Source organism: Corapipo altera, unplaced genomic scaffold (genome assembly GCF_003945725.1).
Source record: "Corapipo altera isolate COAL_440 unplaced genomic scaffold, ASM394572v1 113, whole genome shotgun sequence".
Taxonomy (NCBI): Eukaryota; Metazoa; Chordata; class Aves; order Passeriformes; family Pipridae; genus Corapipo; species Corapipo altera.
This window is the reverse complement of record NW_020884895.1, coordinates 1,642,540-1,664,713: the sequence shown is the minus strand read 5'-3', so window position 1 is coordinate 1,664,713 and position 22,174 is coordinate 1,642,540. Positions and strand designations below refer to the sequence as shown.

The 22,174-nt window shown below is 46.2% G+C and overlaps 1 protein-coding gene across 2 annotated transcripts in view; it reads left to right on the top strand.

Annotated features, from left to right (window-relative positions):
- Positions 1-22,174, top strand: part of LPP (LIM domain containing preferred translocation partner in lipoma) — a 328,422-nt gene that overhangs the window by 744 nt on the left and 305,504 nt on the right. The window contains exons 1-3 of one of the 2 annotated variants that reach the window (XR_003528320.1): positions 1-76; positions 21,040-21,145; positions 21,697-21,746. The gene's annotated coding sequence lies outside the window, so the exon portion shown is untranslated. The remainder of the gene's footprint in view (positions 77-21,039; positions 21,146-21,696; positions 21,747-22,174) is intronic. The other variant, XM_027647152.1, reaches the window with a different exon arrangement.

The window sequence follows — 22,174 nt, the reverse complement described above, 5'->3', positions numbered from 1 at the left end:
CTCGTTGTAAGTAACAAGTTGAGTAAAGCCTCGGCGGCTTTTTATACGCCGGGGGAGGCCCAGCCTTGCCCGCCAGGTGAGGACGGAAAAGTTTCCCAGACCCTGACGTCACGCAGGGCTTTTTTTTTTTCTTAAATATATGTAGGGTTTTTTTTTTTCTTTCCCCGTTTCTTGCCCTCGCGTTTTGAACAGGCTAACCTTGCCCCTGACGTTGTTCAGGAGCACTCCTCGCGCCCCGGGGCTGTGCTTGGGAAGCAGGCAGCGCTCCCGAGGAGGCGTTGATGGAGAAACTCCTGCCGTAATTGCTCTGGCTACTGTACCTTGAGGTGTAGCTTTGCCCTGCTGGTGAAACAAACAAGGGTTGGAGCCTCCCGCTTTGTTTTGTTCATTTTTTGTTTATTTCTTTTTTCTACACGTGTAGGAGTTGGCTTTTTGGGCCAGTTGTTTGGTTAGTTTCCTGTTTGTTTTCTTTCTGTTTTGCTAGGCAGTTGGTTCACAAAAGTTTACCAGTATGCTGATAGGTGTTCCTGCACATCCACAACACCTTAGTCCCTCTGCACAAAGTGGTTTTGACCCAATGCAAAATGCAAGATCTCACATGGAAATGTCAAGTCTGTGGAAATACTGTAGATTTGAGGATTCCTTTGCTTCCATGTACTCATTTGCCTATAGAGTTTGTGCTCATTCATTCCAGGAGTGATTTCTGGGGCAAGATCTGAGAGAGTGGGAAATCCCTGAAGCAGGGTGATACAGCAGATGTTGGCTCACCAAGTAATTGCATATATGGGGTATTAGGAAGGTATGGGAACATGCAGAGCTGGGGAACAGGACACAACGTTTCATCTCTGTGTTAATAATGCGGCTGTGTTCATGCTGAAAAATGTTGACCCCTGTCCTGTGTGTAGCCCAGCCTGCTGTGCACCAGCACAGTTTGGGGATGTGAGGGACTTTCTAATTATCCCCACCCTTGCTGCACCAGGACTGGCCCACACAAGGCTAAGTAATACTCTGGGATTTCCCTTGGGAAATAAGTACATCTGTGGATAAAGATTTACTGTTGAAAACTTCTCTCTGTTGGCCTTCTCTGTCTCCCCCTGCCCATCTCATAATTTTTCTTCCTATTGCTCCTGAATTTATTAGCTCTGTTATTCCCCTGTTTAGTTGTTTAGCCTTTGTTGGAGGGTTTTTCCCTGCGGGATGGGCCGCAGATGATTGTGTGGGTGGTGGCCATTGAGCCACCTGGCACTAAGCCCCTAGCTCTGTATCTAATCCTTCCTGTAACTTTATTATGATGCTGGTGCTGCTAATGGGCCCTTCAGTCCTGTTGCCCATTGTTTCACAGGTGGTTTTCCTTTAATTGTGTTATTCAGGTTTTCTTTTTCCACCTGAGTCAGCTTGTGTAGGTTGTTAAGAAAAACTGCCATATCAGGAACACCTGGGTCTGAGATAGTGGCAGCACTCAGTTGCCATCAGTAATGGTGCTAGGGGCTTTCCTGCCATCAGATGTCTTCTGATCCTTGTAGGCTCCTTTCCCTGCCCTGCAGTTAGAGGGCCTCTTTGGAGCACATGCGTTGCTGAAGGTCACCATAGTCTTTTTGGGCATCTCTGGGCTGTAGACTAATGCTTGTGGTGGGCAAAAGAGTCGCTTCCCAAAAGTCAGTCCCACCATGTGTATTTTGTGGCCACAGGCATGTTGGCTGTGTGTGTCCCATGTTGCCAACAGTCCTGCACACAACGGTGTGCAGCCCTTGTGTGCTGCCTGGGTAAACTCCTGGGTGGAAATGGAGGATGTGTCCAGGAAAATGAAGCTATAACTGTGTCTTATTGAAGTGTCTGTAGGTACGGCCCCAAGCTGCTATGAATTGCAGCTGTACAGTCCCTGTGGTGCCCGGGTTGGTGAGAGGTACTGCCTTTCTCGTGGTGTAGATGTCTCTGTCTTGCAAGCCCTGCTCACCTGGTGTGGTTGGGACTGGCTGGGCAGAGACGCTGGTACAGAGCTGGGTGAGAAGCTCCGATTCCTGTTGCATAGAGGTGAGTTTTTCACCTTTGGAGCATGTTTGGAGATCAGCCTGGATGTCAGGGCAGGATGCTGGTGAGCATGCCTGTCTTGGTGCGAGTTCCCACTCTGAGTCTTGTCCCTTGTTCCTGTTTCATGGAGCAGTCATCCAGTATTGAATGATCTTGTCTGTCATGTGCTGTCTCCAGAACAGGACAAACTGGCCAAAGCCTGGCTTTAGACTGGCAGGCCAGAAGGAATTTTCAGGTCCCGTATCCTGGCAGTCATGGTTAGTTTACCTACCTTGTCTCATGGAAATTTGCAGAGCACGTTGGATTTCAAAGTTGCATTGCTCTGAATAACACCTTTAGCTGTGCAGTGTTAGTGAGGTAATGGGCAGAATGAGGAACTGGTGCAGTGTAATTCAAGCTTTCAAATAATGTAATGGCAGATTCAGTTGTGTATCCCTTGCCAAAGCACTTGTTTCTCTAGGATATTCAGGGGTGAAGCTTCAGAACTGGACTAGTGAGTTTTGCAAGGCACCTAGTAGTGTTGGCTGCTGTATCAGTGGAGCTGGAGTGCTTTTACATGTATCATATAATATGATCATCAGTATGTATTTTTAATTATAACTCATAGTAAGAATTACAGTGTAGGGGTTCATGGTCAGAGTGGAGACATTGCTCAGTTTTGAAGCCTGGCTGTTACCTTGTTAAAATCACTGCTTGTGTCCTACCTGTATAATGTCTGACTGTAAAACTTAAGCAATGCCCTTGTGATCAGTGAAACTTTGTGTATGCAGTTTTGGAGAGGGATAATAAGAACAGAGGGGAGCTGGAAAACTGAGAGATTTTGACCAGCTCCTATTAAGAGGACACATGTTAAAAAGGTGTCACAGAAACAGTGCTGTGGAAAAGGGGTGCCTCTGTACAAATGCAAACCAAGGTGAAAGTGGCTAAGAAAATTAAGTGCTTTTCAGTGTAACTAAATGGTGGCATTTATCATGCAGGATGTTGCTGAGAACAAGAATTTAGCCAAGTCTGGATCGGAGATTGGATGGTTGTATGAATGTCAGGTACATTCAGAGTTATACCAGCTAATGGTGGTGCCCATTGTATCATAAACATCTATTTGGAAAGAAGAGACTGTTTCGTGTAGGTTTCCATGAAGCATCTCTTGCTGACTGTAGCTAGACAAAAGCAGTAGCTTGGGTGGATGACAAATTGTTCCAAGAAGACAGTTTCTGTGTGTCTGTGGAAACATATACCCTCAGGGTGCCTACAGTGGTTTCTCTATTCCTTTGCCCATCGTGGTTGTGTGAACAATACATCCTCAGTGGTATTTTGTTGCTTGTCAGGTCTCTGAAAGCCTGACCCACAGAGCTCTTCCTTCCTCCTAATAAAATAACTTTTCTGTCTCTGATATGACTCTGAGCAACACTTGTACCCTCTGCTCCGGCTGGCACCAGACCATGCTGGGTTTCACCTTTGGCTGGTTGTCTAGGCTCTGGTGTGGTCTGTGGCAGCCCTGGTGATCCATTCAGGTGGAGGGAAGTCCCTGTGCCATGCATGGAGGGGTTTTAAGGGTGGCTTCAGGATGATGAAGAGGTATACAATGGCCAAGAGCAGGACTCGATGGTCCTTGTGAGTCTCTTCCAACTCAGGATATTCTATGATTCTTTAGGTACGTCTGTGCTTTTTAGGTACATTTTTTCTTTTTTGATGAGGAGAAGCTTTCAGGGAAGCAATATGAATACCAAGTCCATGTGACCCACCAGAAGCCTGGGATTCAGCGTCTGTGTTTGCTCTGTGCACATCAGTGAGACGGTGACGCTCCTGTCTGCTTTCGGTCCTCTGCCTTTTCACCCCGCTGGCTTCATCATCTCCCTTTGCTCTCTCTCTTGTAGCAGGGTAATTCTGCTAAAAGCTAGAGAGCTTACTGGAACTGCAGCCAGAACAAAGTGGGCAGGAACAAAGGAGATGGAAACCATAACTTACCAAAGGATGTGGGTTCTCTGATGGACAGATTCACAAGGAACAGTACCTTTAAAGAGCGTGGGTTATAGGTAGGAAAATACAGAGCTCGAAATAACTTTACAAACAAGGGTTCCAGAGGAAGGATTGGAGGGAAGGTCTTGTGATTGGCTTCCATGTGTGCATTGGGATGCTGGAGGAGAGCATGAGTAAAGTTTGAAGAGCTCTGTGTTTTCCTCTTTTTGATTTAGAGAGCTCTTTGTTTTGTAAAATAGAAACAAACAGAGAAAAGAAAACAGCAAATCAAACCGAAAACCACAGACCAGAAAAAATCCCCACAAAATGTAAAAGCTTTTGAGAGCTTGTGCCTGCCTACAAAGTGAAGTTAAGCGGAGTGTAGGGTTGGCTCTTTTCATTCATTCTGCTTCTGGGCATGGCTGGCCAGGTAGGGCTGGTGATGCTTCCAGTCCAAATGTGCAAAAAACCAAAACCCACTACCCACACTTAATTGTTGCAATTAAGGTTATTGGTAGAGACAACTCAGTGGAGATTCTGATTTAATCTCCAAAAGCTGGTTTCGATCAGGTTCTGAGCAACTGCAAGAGCTGGCATGAAAATGATAATTTTTAAGTCACTGTCAGCAAGTCTCTGTCATTTTAGACTGTCAGTATCTGTTGTTGGGATCTGTGGGTGACAGTGACACACACGTGTGAGTCAGAAGCACTCTCAACTATCACAATATGCTCAGGGAAGGAAAACAAACATCGGTGGAGTTGCGGGCTGCTGATAAACTTTTCTTAGACAAAGTTATAAGCTTTTGAGTGTCGCAGGCTGTTAGGATGTTTTCTGTTGCTCTTGATGCCATAAGGGAACCCCATAATACAATGATTCCTCAGCAAACCCATAAATTACTTAGCTTGGTTTGTGGGGAGTTGGGATGCTTGAGGGTCTCTGGTTTATGCCAGCTTTGTTTCTGGGTGATAGTCCATCAGACCTCCTTGGGGTTTCCAGATCTGTCTGAGAGAGATCCTGTTTTGTGCCTAAGTGGGTTTATGCACATAAGCATCCTCTAAGTAGGTGCTATTCAGCACTTGGCTGCCTTCCTCCCCGTGCTCCCTCTGCTCAGTGATGCCACAAGGCAGGCAAACTTCCGCCAAGTCCTGGATGATTGTGCAGCCAGTGGAATAGTTAGTCGAGATTAAATATGGCCATTATCTGTAGGTAATAAAGTATCTACTAACTTGCCATAACTATGCTGTTTAATGTCTGTTAAAAGCCCCACATACTTCATTCACTGGATGAAATTTAATAGAAGTTCATCTAAGCATTTATTGCTTATTTAATTTAAAAATAAGTTGATCTCCACTACTGGAGTAACAGGCGCTAAGGATTTAATTGACATTTAGTAAACTGTCCTGTTAGCTCTGAATTGCACAGTCAGGCCTTGTTTATGCATCAATTTGTAACTCCCCCCCTGACTACCCTTTTTTTTTTTTTTTTGGACAGTTGATCTCGTGGGGAGCTGCAGTTTTTTTTTCTCCCCCTGCTCCTGATCTCTCCTCAGCTGGAGAGCCTGTGCATTGCCTTGTGGCTGGGGGCTGAAATGCTGCTGAAGAGCCAGGACCCGACTCCTTTATTGTGGGACCAGCCCAGACAGCTGGGCAAAGGCAGGTGGGGTGGAGGAGGCTGACAGGTCGTGCCACAGGCCTTGAAGAAGGGTTTGTGGAGCCCAATGGGGTGGGTAGTGTTGCACTGTGTGGTGGGGTAGAAGTGGTCCAGCTCCAAACCTTTCTTAAACACAACAGAGCAAATTTAAGATATCTCCTGTAGGGCTCTTTCAGCGATGGAAAGAGCTGCATGGAACTCAGGTTGGTGAGGTTTGCATTTTGAAAGAGAAATGTTGGGGTGTTATTATAGGTGACTTTACAGGTGGTTCTGCTGCAATTGCTGTGTTCATTGTACCCCAGCTGAAGTGGTTTCTATCTTGGTAATGTGCATGTTCATCTTCAATGCGCTGTGTGCACTTACCCTAAGGAGTTCTCTGTTTCAGTAGTTTATTACCTCACTTTAACAGATTTGAATTACTCCACTTAGTGAGGCAAGCTTGAATGAAAGCAAGGAGTCTCCCAGACAGTGCAGGCAGCAGAGGCTGGGTTGTGAGAGTGATTGAATTAGCAGCTGATAAGTGGTTGTAGCTCCAGCTGCTGCATCATCAGTGCCTCACTCGCCTGGGTGTCAGTGACGTTCCTGTTCAAGCTCAGCTCTGAAGGACATCAGCTGGCTTGGATTTAACACACCTCATTGTTTGAGGTAGAGACTTGATTTGCCTTGCATGGGTTTGGGCAAATCTTGAGATACCTCAAGCCATTACTGTGGGCAAGACAAGCCTTTAGTCTGGATTTCGCTAGAAAAATGGACAGTGGTTGTGGCAGCCAAGTGGCAGACCTGTAGTTCATTGCATGCACTGAACTTTGTTAAAAGAATGGTGTTAAAGTTGCAAAGTCCAAGTGCTCCAGAGCTATGAAATGCCAGAATGAAGGTGGTTGATGAAACCTTAATTTCAGTCTCACCTGCAAGCAGGTATTATGATATAGACAATTGATTGCCAGAGCACCTACTCTTTGTGTCTAGAGTGGAAGGTGATACTTAATGAGCAGCTATTCAGTTGCTTTTCTTTTTGTGCACTGTGTGGCCCCAAGCCTTATTTACCGCATACTATTTGAACTCGAGATGGAATGCAGAATTATTAATTTCCTTTGTATTTTTCTCGAGTGCTCTTTGATCTTTCATTGGAGTACTTTGCAAGTTGCAGGAGTGATTTTTGTAGTGCCTTCCCAAGGTGAAGGAAAATTATTACTAATTTACTGATGGGACACAGAAACTTGGAGAGAAGTGAAACTAGTTGTCGCACGTCACCCCTAACACTGCAGTCATGGAGAAAAAACCCCATTTAGATCAGGGTTGTTCTCTTAAGTTTGCAGTCAAAACTGATAATAAAGCAGAGAGATTGTTGGAAAGAATTGTTTGTAATTACAGACTGAAGTTAGCATCCTTAGTGCTCAACTCTGGAGATTAGTCTGAACTGTTCACTGCAGTGATGCCTATCTTTACAGTCCATCTCCTCCATCTTTTCCACTTGTACCTGCTTCTTATGCATTATCATCATTATCCTTTACTAAGGGGCAAGAGCTGTACTTATCTTGCCTGGGTATTGGAGTGCCTTGATTAGCGTGAAAGCTGGTCTTTGCCTCTGGCATTTTGGAGGCTAGATCAACTTAATGCTGTTGAAGCTGAAATGTGGTGGTGAGCAGGTCCAAAAATGAGCCACAAAGATGGCTGAGGTTCAGGTGGTATTTATGTATAAAAACATATTTCAAGGAGTAGAAGTAATGGGGACTTCACATCCTCTGCTTGACTGGTACAGTATGACTGACATTTTTTAGGGTAGTTTAAGCTTCTCTTAAAGCTATGGTCCTTCTCTATCACTTCTGATCCTGCAGGCTGTTTTTTGGGAGAATGAGAATTATGCCTTCTCTAGAACAGTTCCACTTTGTTGCTTTTTCAGAGAATCCGTTTCTTTTCCCGAGTTCTTTGGGATGCACAGAGCTGAGCTTGGAAAACACGGCATTGCATCTTTGCCATTTAAGGAGGTCTTGGTGAATCTTCTGCATAGGAAGTTTGAAATTCAAGTGTATGAGTAATCCAGCTGAACTCTGCAGCTGCTTGTGTGCCTGAAGATAAGCAAGTGTTTTAGCACTGTCCTGTACCCAAATCCTGATTTGCCCTCAAGGCAGACAGATGGGGAACAACTAAAGAGCAGAAGGGTTAAAGTTACCTAAGGAGATGTCTGACTTATCTTCTGCTGTAGCATGTAGTGTGACTGTAGCCTTGCTGCAGTGAAGAGTCAGCCCCATACAGTGCAGCAGATCATAATGTGAGTGGTGCAGACATTTGCAAGCTTTTAACAGTGGCATTAAGTGATGAACTGTGGGTTAGAAGCATATTTTGGAAGTTAGCAGTGATGCCTTGGACCTCTGTGTTGTTGCAGGGAATGAGTGTGGGGTACTTGGAATGTAATGCCTCTTTGAGTGTCTCCCTCTGCATCTGAGGTTTGAGATTGAGGCCAGAGCAGGAGATGAACTTAAAACAATATAAATGAGCATGTCTTTCCAAGGCACTCTGCCCACCCAGGTACTCAAAGTGCCTGGGTGAAAGGATGGCAGCTCACAGAGTGCCTGCTCGCCTCCTTCCATGGCTTGGCACGGTGTGTTTTGCTCTGTTGCGTGGGAGAGCTGTGAACTCGGGGTGTGTAGAGGCTGGGGAAGTTAGTTTAGGAAAAGAAATTTTTGAGGACTACATCGTAGCATGAGAGAAGGAGCTGCTAGAGCAGAGATCGTTTCCTTACTACATACAATGATTCTTGTATGAGTTGTTCATTTTTAAGTCACTCTGGCTGAAGTTGACTCCCATGCCCTCATTGCACACACAACCTACATGCATTGTGTTGTGGGCACTGCTTCTACAGGTAGGTATCAAATGTCTCTGAGGATGCAGGGCAGATGGGTTGGCATCACCTCACCTTTGCACTACTGGGTGATTGCCTTGCTGTACTCTACCCTGGGATGGCATAGAGAGGGTACATGCTCTTGAGTGTTACAATGATCATCTCTGCTGGTAGCCCCTACCCTCTCTAGGCCGCTTGCTGGGCTGTTGTACGCGTATCCATACCACACTGCTTCCCTGGATGCCATAGTCCAAGCCTTCAATCTGTATTCATCTGCACACCTGAGGTGGTGTTTTAGGTCTTAGGTCATGCTGTCATGTGCAAGAAGTCCAAGCAGAAGCAATCTAGTCCAGCTTTGTTGGCTTCAGGGCAGTTGTCTGTCTGTGTTGACTGTTCCCCATCCCTTGAAGGTGGAGTGCAGTGAGGCACAAGCAACAGCTCTGGATAAATTTCTTATATCTCAGGTGATTTGATTAAGGGTGTGGCCACTTCCATGGGTGCAGCTGGATGTACAAAGGTAGCTGTGTATGTTATTAGAAGTCCACATTGGCTCATCTGGTTTAGTTTCAACTCTCTTGGTAGATGCACCTGCTAGAGTGGGAGTATTTTTTGCGTGTTTTGGTTGTGCAAATTCTACCTGATATGTAATGAGAGTGATTCCAGATGCTCTTGATCTCCAGAAAGACAAGGCCTATCTGTCTAATGAAAGACATGAGTAATTCTGGGTATGGTATTGGTATACTCCTGGGTTCCTTTTGTCCTTCATTTTGCTTCCTTATCCCATAGCCAACGTTTTCTTGGTTGTTCATATTTCTAAATTTTACCAGTAGCATCTTGGGCTGAGCCTGCCACTTGTTTTGCTGCTCAGAGGAGAGTAATGAGTGGCAAACTGTGTGCATCAAAGTCCTGTGAACCCAAGCAGAGAGCACAGGCTGCACCTATGGAGTGACATCTGGATCTGAGGAGGTCCTGCCCTGGGAGATGAAATAAAGTGGAGAATGGGAAGAGAAAAGCAGAATGATTGACTTGGGGACATAGTGACTGATGATGGGAGAAGATGAAAAGGATGTAAAAAGTGTTTGTTAGCAGAACGTGACTAAGATGAAGATCTGATAAGTATTGAAATGTGTCTGTGGAGGGAAGGGGAACAGTAGCTTCTGGCAGACCAAAGCTTTATATTTAGGACATGCAACTCGGTGCAAAGCAATTCTGGGTCATGGGAATGTACAGCTCCTGTGGCCCTGCCACCGCAAGTCATTGCCACCTATAATCCCTTTAACAAACATATGCAGTTTGATCTGAAACCTACTTGGGCTCTTCCCCATCCTTCCTGGGGACTTCATCTCCCTCATGGCTGTTTGTCACTGTGGTTTTTGAGCTGTGCATGCTCACTGTCTCATTCCTCAGCCCTCACTCACAGGAGGCCTCTGGGTGAGGGAGGGACACCCAAGTGGAATGTGAAACTTGATGCGAAGTCCCTTGCCATGAGGAATTTGGGTGGCTAATCTGCTGCAGCTTGGTGTTTGGGAGCCTGCTGGAGATCTGTGGGCTGTGAGTGTGATCTGCAACCCGGGTAGGGCTCCAGAGAGTGTGATGGAGGCTTGAGGGAAGGTGGGTTTCTGCTTCAGAGGGCAACCCCAACATGGGGGCTCCTGGTGGAGCCGCACTTGCCCAGCTTGTTAGCAAAAATCAGTTGTGCATTTGGATGAGGTAAAGCAGAGGAGGGGAGCAGTATGACTCACTTAAGTTAGCAGTGACCAGAAGCAGGCTGTAGGCAATAGGTGACATCTCATGTCTCCATCCTAAAACAGTAAAATCTGTCAGGGGAGATACAACCATATGTGCAAATACAGTATGTGGGCTTGGGTCTTGGTCCAGCATTCACATCCATAAATAGGTCAGCCCCTTCCTTACTCTAGCATTTGTGTGCACTTCACAAACACAAACCAGCTAATCCCAGCAGATGTTTGGCAGCCTCCTGAGCCCATAAGGAAGTTAAGTATCATTGCAGTTTGCTAGAGAGATGCCCAGGATTCCAGTAACACCTGCTGAAAGAGCCCATTGGAGCTGTATGGATTGGTGGCTGTGTGGGCTCAGCTCTTCAGGGCAGCTGCTGCCACTGCCTCAGGCTACTCTGCAAGGGCCAGACTAGTCTTACACTGACATCAAAGGCACAACTTGCTTTAGTTTTTGAGGGAGAATGGGATTTAACAATATGTTTACACACTCGAACTTTATTAAAATCTAGTTGAAAGGAAGGAGCTGTGGATTTTGCTTGCTGCCTACCTTTGTTCATGTGCTGATGCAACCACCTTCTTGGTGGTTGTGTGAGAAGTCATGATGCTTCTGGTTAGCTTGCATCCTTTACTTGCCTCCCTCTCTTTCCCCAAGTGTGAATGTGTAGTTGTAAGCTCTAACACCTCTGCGGTCAAGCAGGTTATGTGGATGTGTGTTGCTGAAGTGGCTCTTTATGCTGGAATTGTCTCTGGAGTCTGCAGTTTGTGATTCAAGAAGTTCTCAGGGACTGAGATCATACGTGTTTCTCCTGGCCTCTGTTTTGTGCACTGGCTGTGTGGCTGTCTTGATTTTTCAGATAGAGTCATAATTATAAGGCTGCTAAATGGAGTAGTGGGGGCAGCAGTAATATAGTTCTGGATTACTAATAAATCAAGGACTTTCCTTAGGTATTCCCTCACTCAGTTTCCATGAAGCTCTGTATATCAGGGTGTGCTTCTGTCTTTTCAGTTAAAACTTCCTGAAGTCTCCTCGGGTCACAGATCCTGCTAGTTTTTGCCATTCAACATCTCAAGGACAAGCCTTGGGTATCTCCTGTGATGACAGAGGCTGTGGACTGCTCCTCTTGTCCCTCATCACTGTGAACCTGTGGCGGTCACTTCACTGCACCAAGTGCGTGCATCTGACTCGCCTCACGCTGCCGGCTGCTGCTGCCTGCCCTTTTTGTCTGTATTAGTTTAATTGAGTGAGGAGCTTGCAGGAGAAGCTATCCATCCCTGTGGTAACTGTGCTTGACAGTCAGAAGTTATTCTGGGGTTGAAGGACTGGTACAGATTTGTTTTCCTTGGTTGTGGATCTGTAGCCTCTAATAGTTTCTTGCTCATATGAACCGATGTTAACTTGGTTTGCCACTAATTAAAAACCAAAAGGGTATGTAGTCCTCTCCAGAATAATTACCATCTTTGGTGAATGGAAGGAAACTGATGACTTCCTATCTGTTTCCAAACCCCTTCGTTTTGCCATGTTACTTTTCACTGGCCATGATGCATGGGAGGGGCCCTGTAAGGGCCAGCAACTCTGTCCTAGTGCACAGGGAGTTTGTGCTTAAATCCTTTGTCTACTGTTGGACCAAAAGGTAAGTATAGGAAAAGAATTGGCTGATGAAAAATTTTGTGAACCTAATAATTGCATTTGGGGTGGGAGGATGTGTTTTCTCAGTGGAAAGACATTAAAGGTGATAGAGGTGTGTGTACCCTGTGTGCTGAAGCATGTTTTTATCTTGACTTTTTATGGACTAAAAACCAACAAGAACAGAAAAAGGTTTTGACTGTGTGTGTACTAACTACCAGAAACCCCAGTTCCTAGATAGTTCGGTTTCTATCAGTAATTGGTTTCAGATATACATCAACTTTGATTCATGTGTTGCTTTGGGGAAGGTGTCCTCTCTCCTTTCTATTTGCTCAGCCTCTGCCTCTGTCATATTTTTGCCATGATTGGGACTGGGCCTGCAGCAGAAGGAGGGCAGAGGGTCTTCTCCCTTCAGCTGGTCCTGAGTGCCCATGCAAATGTTTGTGTTTCTTGTGCTCCTTCAGTGCAAATGGGCAGGGTTGTCCAATGTCATTGCTGGGTCGAGGGCTGAGAGGTGTCCAGTTCAAAGTGCTTGGACTCCCTGGAAGCAGGACCTGGAGCTCTGTGACTGCTGTTTGCTCTGTAGGTGCGAAGATAGAAGCACTTCTCCGGATTTTCTATTTATTCCCACCGTTACCTTGTGGTGGGGCTTAGGCCTCTGAGCGTTAACTGGGTAGGAGGAATTGCTGTCTGAGCAGCAGTCACTGACTGAACATCCTTCCTCTCAAAGGAGTGATAGAGGAATGGGCAGGAATCTCCCAGGACTAGGTTCAGAGGCTGGGGCAGGATCAACTCCACTCATAATGCTCCGCAGATGGATGTGCCTGACCTGCTGTGGAAGTTGGTGATGACAGCTGTGTCCAGTCGTCTGCAATCCCCCCTTTTGCTTACCTACTTGGGGTACAAAAGTGAGTCTTGTTCACTTCATACAGGGAGCATTCCCAAAGTTTCTGTGCTCTGCTGTGGGATGTGCAAGGAGCAGCAGTGGGGCTGTATTTTCTTAATCTGCCTGTTTGATGAGGCAGTATCTGGCTGTGCCCTTAGCAACAGGTTTTTTAATGCAGATCAAGTCTCCTGTTTTAATTGACTAAGAAAAGAGAAGTTGAAGAGGGTATGAACCTGCGACCTTGAGATAAACAGTTTCTTATTGAGTTCCTGAGCCCCTAAGCCGCCCCCTCTTGTGAGAGTAATATGGTTTAATTGAAGGTCAGAGGTTTTGTCACCTCTGAGAGCCTCAGAAAAAGAGGGCGACACAAGCGAGTTCTCCCTGGTCCTTCGTGACTGCAGTCATTTTTGGCCTGTCAAGTTTCCACTGAACTTGCTATGCTTGTCCCCTGTTCCTGGATGATGGCTCTCTTGACCTTCTCTGGTCTCTGTGAATGCTCATGAAGACCTGGTGATCAAGTCATCTCTGTTTCTAGGGGTTGTAACGATATATGGTGGCTATCGGCAAATGGCTTATGTGAGGCTGCTTTGAGCCTCTGTGTGCAACGTGCAGATTCACAGCCTTGATAGGACATAGTCTTCTCTTACCAGCTCTTCCCACGCAGCCTCCCACGGGTGTCTCCTGTTTCTAGGCTGAGGGCCAACTGTGGTATCTCACGCACTGCTGCGTGGTCAGTCTTGGCATGTGCTGACTTGTGCTTGGCCACTGATGTTGCAGTTGCTCAAAGAGGTCCCCCCCCATTTTATTCTGTGTTTCCTTCTTGGGTGGTGTCCAGGCACATGGCTGTACCCCATTTGAGAGGTGCAGTATTAGTCTGTCTTCCTGACTGCAGTCACTAACGCTCCTTGAGCCTGGCTGATGGCTGGCATGGAGCTGGTCTTGCTAGCACACTGGATGCCAACTTCCTTGATGCTGTGCCAAGTCAGTCTTTTGAAAATATTGTCTGGCAAGTCCTGGAGAGATCTTTGTCTCCAAAAGCTTCTACAGTTCCCTTCTGTTTTTCCCCATCACCAAGTGAAAAATAAAAACACTTGGCTCGATAACAAGCGCTGGCTTCAGGGCTGGTGACAAAATTCCTGCTGACAAGCTTAGTATCATAGGGTAGGAGTAGGTGAGGACAGGTATGATGGTGGTGTTATGCTGTTAGGTGCTCCTGTGAATCACACTAGCGAGACAGAAGAAGTTTGGAGAGACCTTTCCTGGTCTCGAGTGGTTTGTACCTTTGGTGTGATGTTGCACTCACACACAGTAGCTAATGTTTCAAACAAATAGATATGTGCTCTTCTGGAATACAGCGCTCTGGTGTAGCAGGTTGGAGGATATCATGTGGCAAACTCTTGGAAGAATACAGAGAATTATACCCAAGAAAACTTTGTGCTGTCAAACTGTCAGGTACATGGTAAGAACCACGATCTCTCACCAGTGAGATCCAGTAAGGGTACTGAGTGATGTGTAATTGCGAACTTTGCCATTCTGCAAACCAGAAGCCTCTTTATTTTCACTGAGAAACAGGAAAAGTGAACCAAATCATACAGGTCCAAGGGTTCAATTTTACAGTCATTGTTGATGCTGTAGGCAAATAATAAAGGAAATGCAGTGCAAGTCCAGTGTATATACTTCTCAGGTCAACAAGGTACAATGGCATAGAGGGGCTAAAGACTTTTTATCCTTTATTTTTAAGAAGAGGAAAGATGTGATAATAGTTGCACTTGCTGTGCTAAAAAGTTATGTGATAAATCACAGTCCCCTTTTACAGGCAATTAATTAAGCTCCTTTGATGGGAGGATAATCTGCAGAATTCCCATGGAAGTCTGTGTACTGGTTCTCTTGCACAAGGTGATGGCTCTGTCACCTTCCCTTTGCTTGAGCCTAAGCCAGGAGGATGGGAGTGTGTATAGGGCTGGGTGCCAGGCAGCCATGTGCTGTCCTCACCTCTGTCACCTTTGGGGGTGCAGGGGAAGTGCATGGAGCTGTGTGTCATCCTGCAGGCAGATTACCAGGTCACTGTGCTGAGATAGATGGGCGTTTGGCAGCTATGCTGTGGGATGGCATGTGCATGTTCCTGCTGAGCCGGGGCATTAGGATTGCCTTTCCTTCCCATTGTCCTCCTGCTGTGTGAGCTGGAGACCTTCTCAGTCTCCTTTTTTTCTAGTTATTGATGTCAGCCTGAGATTTGCGCACCTCAGGGATGGTGGTGGTGGTGTTCAGGTGAAGAAGAGAGGCAGCATCTTTGTCTGTGGTGAAAGTCCAGTGGCTCTGTGTGATGGTGACAGCATGGCATGTTATCCCACAAAGCAAAGGTGTGTCAACCCACAGCAAAGCAAGGGGCAGCACCCTCGCCTTCATCCCTCCTCATCCCAGACTGGGAGCGGGGGCTCTGTGGTAGCAGGCCAGTTTCCCTGTCACATGGAGGAAAAGCATGAAGCATAGCCTCAAACACTCCCCATAATATTTTTTTTTCTTTTTTATTCCTCTTGTATAAGGGTCAGATTTGATGAGGAGTCTGACTTCCAGATGAAGTTGGGGTAATTTAGGAACTAAACCAGCTTTTTAATGTATTTTCTGCATGTCTCAGTCCCCATCTATGATGGAAGTAATGGTACTTTCTTGTTCAGAAGCCGGATGCATACACAGGCATCTGTGGATCTCCTAGTTTTCAGATGTAATAAGAGCATTATTAGGGCTTGTCAGAATTGCTCCAGAATTTTTTATCTATATTTGGAATAAATGACTCTGTTCTCAAAATGGAGCTTTCTGAGGAAACGTCAGCTTGCAACTCAGTTCTTGTTTTGTAAAGGAAAAAAACCTTGGGTTTTTTCCTATTTTTCTATTTGTGATAATAAAAACATTTGTTGAAAACAAAAATGTTTTCATGAAATGCAGTCAGTGGTGAGGCCGCTTCATACTCTGCTGGCTTATTGCCTTGTGTCCATATTTACCTAGACCTCTCTGCCCCATCCAGGCTTTTTCCTTTTTTTTCTTGAAGGAGTATGCTTCCTTGGCCTCTTTATCCAGCTGTTTGGAAAGAGGAGCAGCAACCCTGAGAAACTTTTCTGTTTTTAATACATCCTCATCCACCTGAAGGTATTTGTTCCAAGACTGAAACTGGGTCGGTTTACTATTAGGATATAAAGGTGCAAGAGGATGGCTAATGCTTGGAGGGGGCAAACATTTCTAAACCAGAGAGATTTACTTGTCCCGGTTGATTGTGCTTTTTAAACGTCTCCATGAATTATAATGCTTTCAAAAATACTAAGGCTGACCACGTGGGCATAGGAGTGTGGATTCCAGTTGCCTGCCAGCTATTTGTTGCTATTTTCGAATGATCTGGCCAAAACTGGATAAAATCTAAGCCTTGAATGTGAAGACTGTCTGGTCATGTAGGCTCTAAGTTTTAAAAGTTTCGTTTACAAATGGTTTTAAGGACAGTGATAAGAGGGCCTGCCACGGTGCCAAGGGTTTCATGGTGGTGGCACCTGAGCAAACTTTGGACAAGGTGTCCTCTGCCTTCAAATTTTGGTCATTTAAAACCTAAATGGTTAAAGGAACATTATCCTTTATAATAAAACTTTATAATAACCCCCTTAGACTTGGCAGAACAAACGTGCACTAAAATGCCATCTCTGCCCTAGGAGATCTCAGCCTAAAGGTGGGCTGCAGAAGACCCTGGGCTGGGAGTGGGGACAGCCAGGCACCTTCCTGTCCCTGTATCTTGGGGCACAGCACTTCTCTGTTCTCCTGGGCACTGTCCATCTGGTGTTCTTGACTGAGCATCATAAGATGTGAGTGGTGTGTTAGGGCAGCATTCTGCTGGTGCTGCCTGGTGAGGGTGGCCATTCCTTGGGGAGTGGGCAAATGGCATGGTTTTTTGGATTGCAAAATGTTGTCCTTTGTTTGAAACCCAGGCTCTGTGGTGCTCTGATACTGCATGAGTACTTGAAAACAAAGTCGATTATCCTTGTTTGGTCAAGAAACTGGGCTGCATTTGAGGGAGAAAGTGAAACTGCCTCCCTCTTGCTCAGGGTCTCTCTGACCAGGCTTAGCGAAATGCAGACAGCAAATGGTGGGGGGGGGAAAGAAAAAAGTGAAAATAACAATCAGTGAGGCTGTTTTGCAAATCTTCCATTTCTAGTAGACTGAGGGAGTGTGAACAGTGTGAGGCCAGTAGTTTGTGCTTGAAAATACAGGATCCAATCCTGGTGTCAGTTACAGACGTGTAAATCACAGGCAGCACTGCTGGCAGTGATGGGGAGCTGCTGAAAGGTTGCTCCAGCTTGGGACCCGCAGGCTTTCTGGCATAGATGTGCTGATTCCTCTCGTTCCTTAGCCACCCTTTTTTCCTTTCTGTCTTTGGGCATTTAAAATAACAGGAGTGCAACGTGGCTGATCCTGCTTTTGGGTTGTTTCCCAACCATCGTGGCCCACTGGTTCCAGCTCAGGGTGACTCCTGGCTGCTGGGATGTTTTAGGTAGGGCTGTCTCACAGCTTGCTCAGCCTCTCTTTAACTCTGTTCTGCTCCAAATGATCTTTTCATTTTCTATAATACAGCAATCTCTGGGAGAGTGGGATGCCATCCCTTCAGTGCAAGTTGGATCCTATTCCTTCTGTGCTGGTGTGCAGCTGGAGTGTTCTCTCCTCCTTTCCCCCCCACTCTCCTAACTCATTTCCCCCTTCTTGTTTTAGTCACATTTAATGAACCCCAGAACAAACCTGGAAATCAAGTGTGGCAGCAAAGACACAAATGTGTCCCCTGGTCCCTAAGCCTGTCCACTGCTGCAGGACCTTGTGGCTCCTGCAGGGCAACGCTGTAGCACCAGGCTCTGTGTCCTGCAGCACGTAGAGGCTGCCAGGGAGTTTATGGGAGCTCACTTTCCCCCTTGGAGCTGATTGTCTGTGCTGTGGCCGGCATCAGCCTTCCTCCAGGACTAGGGCTGGACCAAGAGCTCGGAAGTTGTAAGTCCCATTATGGCTAATTTTGACACATGGGTTGTGGTGGATTTGGAAGCAGCCCCGTGCCGAGTACTATCTATGAGGGGTGTGTGCTTCCTTGAAGACTGAAACTCGCCATTCACAGCCACTGCTTTGCACCACCACAGGATCTGGCTTCCCAAAAGGCAGCAGCCAGGCTGCTCGTAGTGGTGACTCCCTGAGCAGGTGCTGCCGCTGGCAGCAGAGCAGAGGAAACATGTCTCCAGCTTTTATTGTCTTGTGTGATCTTTTTATTAGATAACTTTGAATTGAGCAGTTTAATTTTAATATATGAAGCCTGAGAAGCAAACACAGGACCGGATCCTGCGTGTGTCAGTGTCCCAGGGTAGAAAGAGGAGCACCTATCTCCATGTGGCTGTGTTCAAGTGTGATGCTACTGATTTATATAAGCTGAATTTTAAGTCAGATTTGGACTCCAAATTGAGGGGACTATGTAAGGGGTCCGATTTTCCAGTGTGAGAATGTGGAGACCTCAGATGGCTCCCTTGGTGCTGGTGGTGGCCAGAGCGCCTGAGGGTCAGGGCTCTGGCAGTGGAGGAGATAACGTGAGATTTCTTAGTTTGGGAACTTTGGCCAACAAATAGCAAATATATTGGCATAGAGTGGGAAAGACATAAGAAGATGTATGTCAGAACAGGGCAGGCTTTTAAGTGGTTTTCATTTAAAATGAAAAGGTCAGATTGAATGAGGTTGGCATCTGGGGAACTGTTTGTGCACCTGCCAGTCATACAGGGGGTACCCATGTCAGTTTGTGCTGATGGCTGACTGGTTGAGAGCTTGTCTGTGCTTGAAAATTGGTAACTGGAACAGTTAAAATGACAATTTTTCTCGTGGCTGTCAGGTTGAGCCATCTGCTTCATGAAGGAATGGAACAAAGGATCCCGGCACGAGGCTGCTTTATCCCAGTTCAACTGGTGCTTGCACTTGGGCTTCAACAAGTACAGCTATACTAATTTAAAAAACGATAATAATAAACAGGCTCTGAATATTGGTAACACTTTCAAGTGTAAAGGAAATTAAAAGTGAATGCAGCTTTTCAGTAGTTAGAAAAACAGTTGCCATTCAAGCAGGCCGTTGTGATAACTGTAATTAGCACTTGCTAAAATTATTTTCACAGATAAATTTTCATTTAAATGGATTGGGATGTCTGGTTACTTCCATTTCTACGTGGCCACAGTAAAGTTATGCTTTTCTGAAAGTGCTGACTGCTGCTCTTTGAAACTTGGAATTCTTGCAGAGGTTTTCAGCTGTCCATTCCTGAAAAATCTGAACAATCTAAGAAAACTCAAGCCATAACAGACGATTGATGCTTAAATTCAGGCATTGTAAACTACTGGGTTTAGATTTAAATCTTCAAATAGGAAAACGTGCTTTCTATATTCTCCTTGTGTGTTAAATTTATTTTTTTCTTGAGAAATACTGGTTCTTACTGTCAACAATACAGCATCAATATTGTCAGCCAGTGGGTGAATGAACTGCTTCTGATCATTATGTCACAAGGTGACAGGGATAGCTGGTGTGGAAAGTAAAGCCAGAAAGACACAGTTCAATTAGCCAAGTCCTATCACTGATCTTGGAAATGTTTTGTGAATTAAACCTGAGAGACACAATCCTGAGCCAAGATTTTTTAAACACAGGTTGGTTCCCAAGAAGTATTGTCTTACCTGGAGCTCCTGGAGGTGCTGCTGTGAGTTGAATTGAAATGGTGTTGGAACCAGAGGGGAATGTTGTTGTCTTCTGCCTTTGCAGATAAGACCGAAGGGCATTTTGCCAGGAGCCTGTGGGAAGGACCTAAATTGTATGTAACTCTACATCATTTTTAAATGAAAAGTAAACATGCAAAACCATAATATTTGCTTGTACTTGTCTCCTCATTGATGGATGAAGAAAAATTGCTCTTTGGCTGAGTTCATCAGCAGTAAAACCCTGCAGTTACTCATCTTCATCCCAAGCCTGCAGTGAATGGGAGAGGCCATTGCAATCTCCAGTTAAATTTGTCCTCATCACACCTGAGGGGAGCATTGATGGTCCTGGGAACTTTTATACCTGCCCATCCCTGTGGGGAATCAGGACTGGGTGCCACCACAGGGACCATGGGACTGAGCTGGGACAGGATGAAGGTCTGTGTTCTCTTGTGGTGTTGGCATAGTGGAGATCTTCCACCGCTTGGGAGAGGCAAGAGCCCTGTTGCTCTCCTGGCTGCTGTGGCAACAAGTGTGGCATGGGAGACAAGAGGTGCTGGCAGGGGCAGGAAGGCATTTTGCTGTGTGACAGGGAGGAGGGACCTGGACTGTGAACCACAAGGACGCTTTTGTGTTTTGCTGCATGTTGGTTGTAGATTTGTGGGCTCACATGAACTCTCATGAGCAGCACAGGTACAACAAATGCAAGTCTGAACCGAGCTTTTCCATAGTTACAACAGCAAATAGCAGTAACTTTCTCTGCTGAGCTGAGATGACAGGCCAAGCCTGTGCTTGTCATGGGCTGAGATAGGGCTGTCAGAGTGACCAGCATGTGGCTGAGAGGGGATGCTGGCTGGGTGCAGGAAGGAGTGTGCGATTCAGATGCTGCTGGTTTCCGTGGGCTGCACCCTACCACTTGTCCTGGCATGGCACGTTCAAGATGGTTGTCACGTGGCCTGGTTGTCCCCTCTGCTCTACCTTCATCTTCTGCAGAAAGGAAAAAACAACACTGAGCTGGTCACATCAAGAAAGGGCAGTGTCTACTTCTCAGCTACAGGAAAGAGTGAGACAGTCCCCAGTGGGCAGAGCTCCTTAGAAAAAAGGCTGTGCTGAGGGGAAGGGCTGGGGGTGTAGCTCTGATCACAGTAATGGTGAACCCCATGAACTTCAAAACGCATAGATGATGCCTTCTAGCTCCCTCACTGTGCCTGAGGTCAGGGAGATGAGTGATGGATTCATCCTGGTCTCTTAATTTATGCCTCATTTTGCATCTCCTTGTCCCTCCCCCTTCTCAGTGGCATTAAGAGCGGTAAAGGAGTGGTGGCTTGAGAAGGTGTGAGTTGTTGGCCAAGCTGTGGCATCTGACATTTCTAGTCATTGCTGGTTGTTAACCCAGTTCTGGGTGGTGGGGCTTGCTTTTGGGGGTGCTGAAAGGAGTCCAGGAGTCTGAAGGCTTCTGCTTAAGAAAGCTGGGGAGGAAAATGCTATGTTTCCCAGAAGTTGTGTGGGTTAAACTGCAAGTTTTGGAGACAAGCCGTCAGGAGGCCCATCCAGTGTGCATCACTTGAGTGTCTCTCTCTTTGCAGGGCTGGGAAAGAAACCCAAAGTCGTGAGTCTGGCGGAGCCCTGCGTGTTTCCAAACGCCCTGCTCTGAGTTCATCCCACCAGTAAGGCTGTGCAGCGTGAGAACTGGTACGTAAACATGATTCATAGGCACAGGGGGCAACTTCTCAGAAGGATGTCACGCCTTTTCTGACAGTGGCACCTTGTCCATGGTTCTTGAAGTTTGGAGGGGGAGTGGGATCATTGGGAAAGAGCAGACAAACTGATGGTTCCCTAGTGGTGCTTACACCCAGAGGCTTTGGTGGGGAAGGGCTCAGCAGTGAGAAGCTGTGAGTGTCCGAAAGTCATTCCAGGCTATGGTGCTGAGGCTTCAGACATGCTCTGTTGAGTGATGCGTTGTGTCATAGCACGCACGGATGGGCGATGTGGGGGTAATGACAAATACACGCACCAGAAATGCAGATACATACACACACTCACACACACACACACACACTACAAGTGTAGGCACATGGAAACAAAGATGGCAATACGTATATAGTATGTACTATACAGTGGCATATGAGAGCTTGGGGGTGTATATACCAAATGTCCGTATATGCTATATATGGTGATAAAAGAATGCATATGCATTCATGTTCTCTTTTTTTTCTTTCTGTCTCTTCTGTCTTTCTGTGGAGCTGTTGCAAAACTACCAGATTCAACCTCCTGGGAAGCCTTTCTGGCCAAGGTTCTACAAGCCAGCACCTGCTTTGCCTGCCTGACTTCTTTCTATATTTATTCCCCTGCACCCGGTTTTTGCCTTTGCCTGTGGAACTGTCACAAACATTTGTGCTGGCTTTTGGCTGCACAGGACTTCAGCTTGCAAGTCCTAAGTCTGCTTTTGTGCATGGTGAAGGGGAACAGGAGTTTGTGTGTGTAGTTGTGCATGTGTATGTATGAGTATCCGTGGTCCTTTCTGTCTGCATTATGTGGTCTGTGTCCCTGTGATGCTGCAGCAGTCCCTGTGTTCTGTAAGCCATGCAGGTTGTTCTCTCTGCCCCTTCAAGATGTTTTTATGAATCAAATATTCTCAGTCCTCCTGCTTATGTAATGTCATTTAAATGAAATTAGCCACGCCTGACCCAACGACTGCTTTGTAACCATCTGTACTGCTGT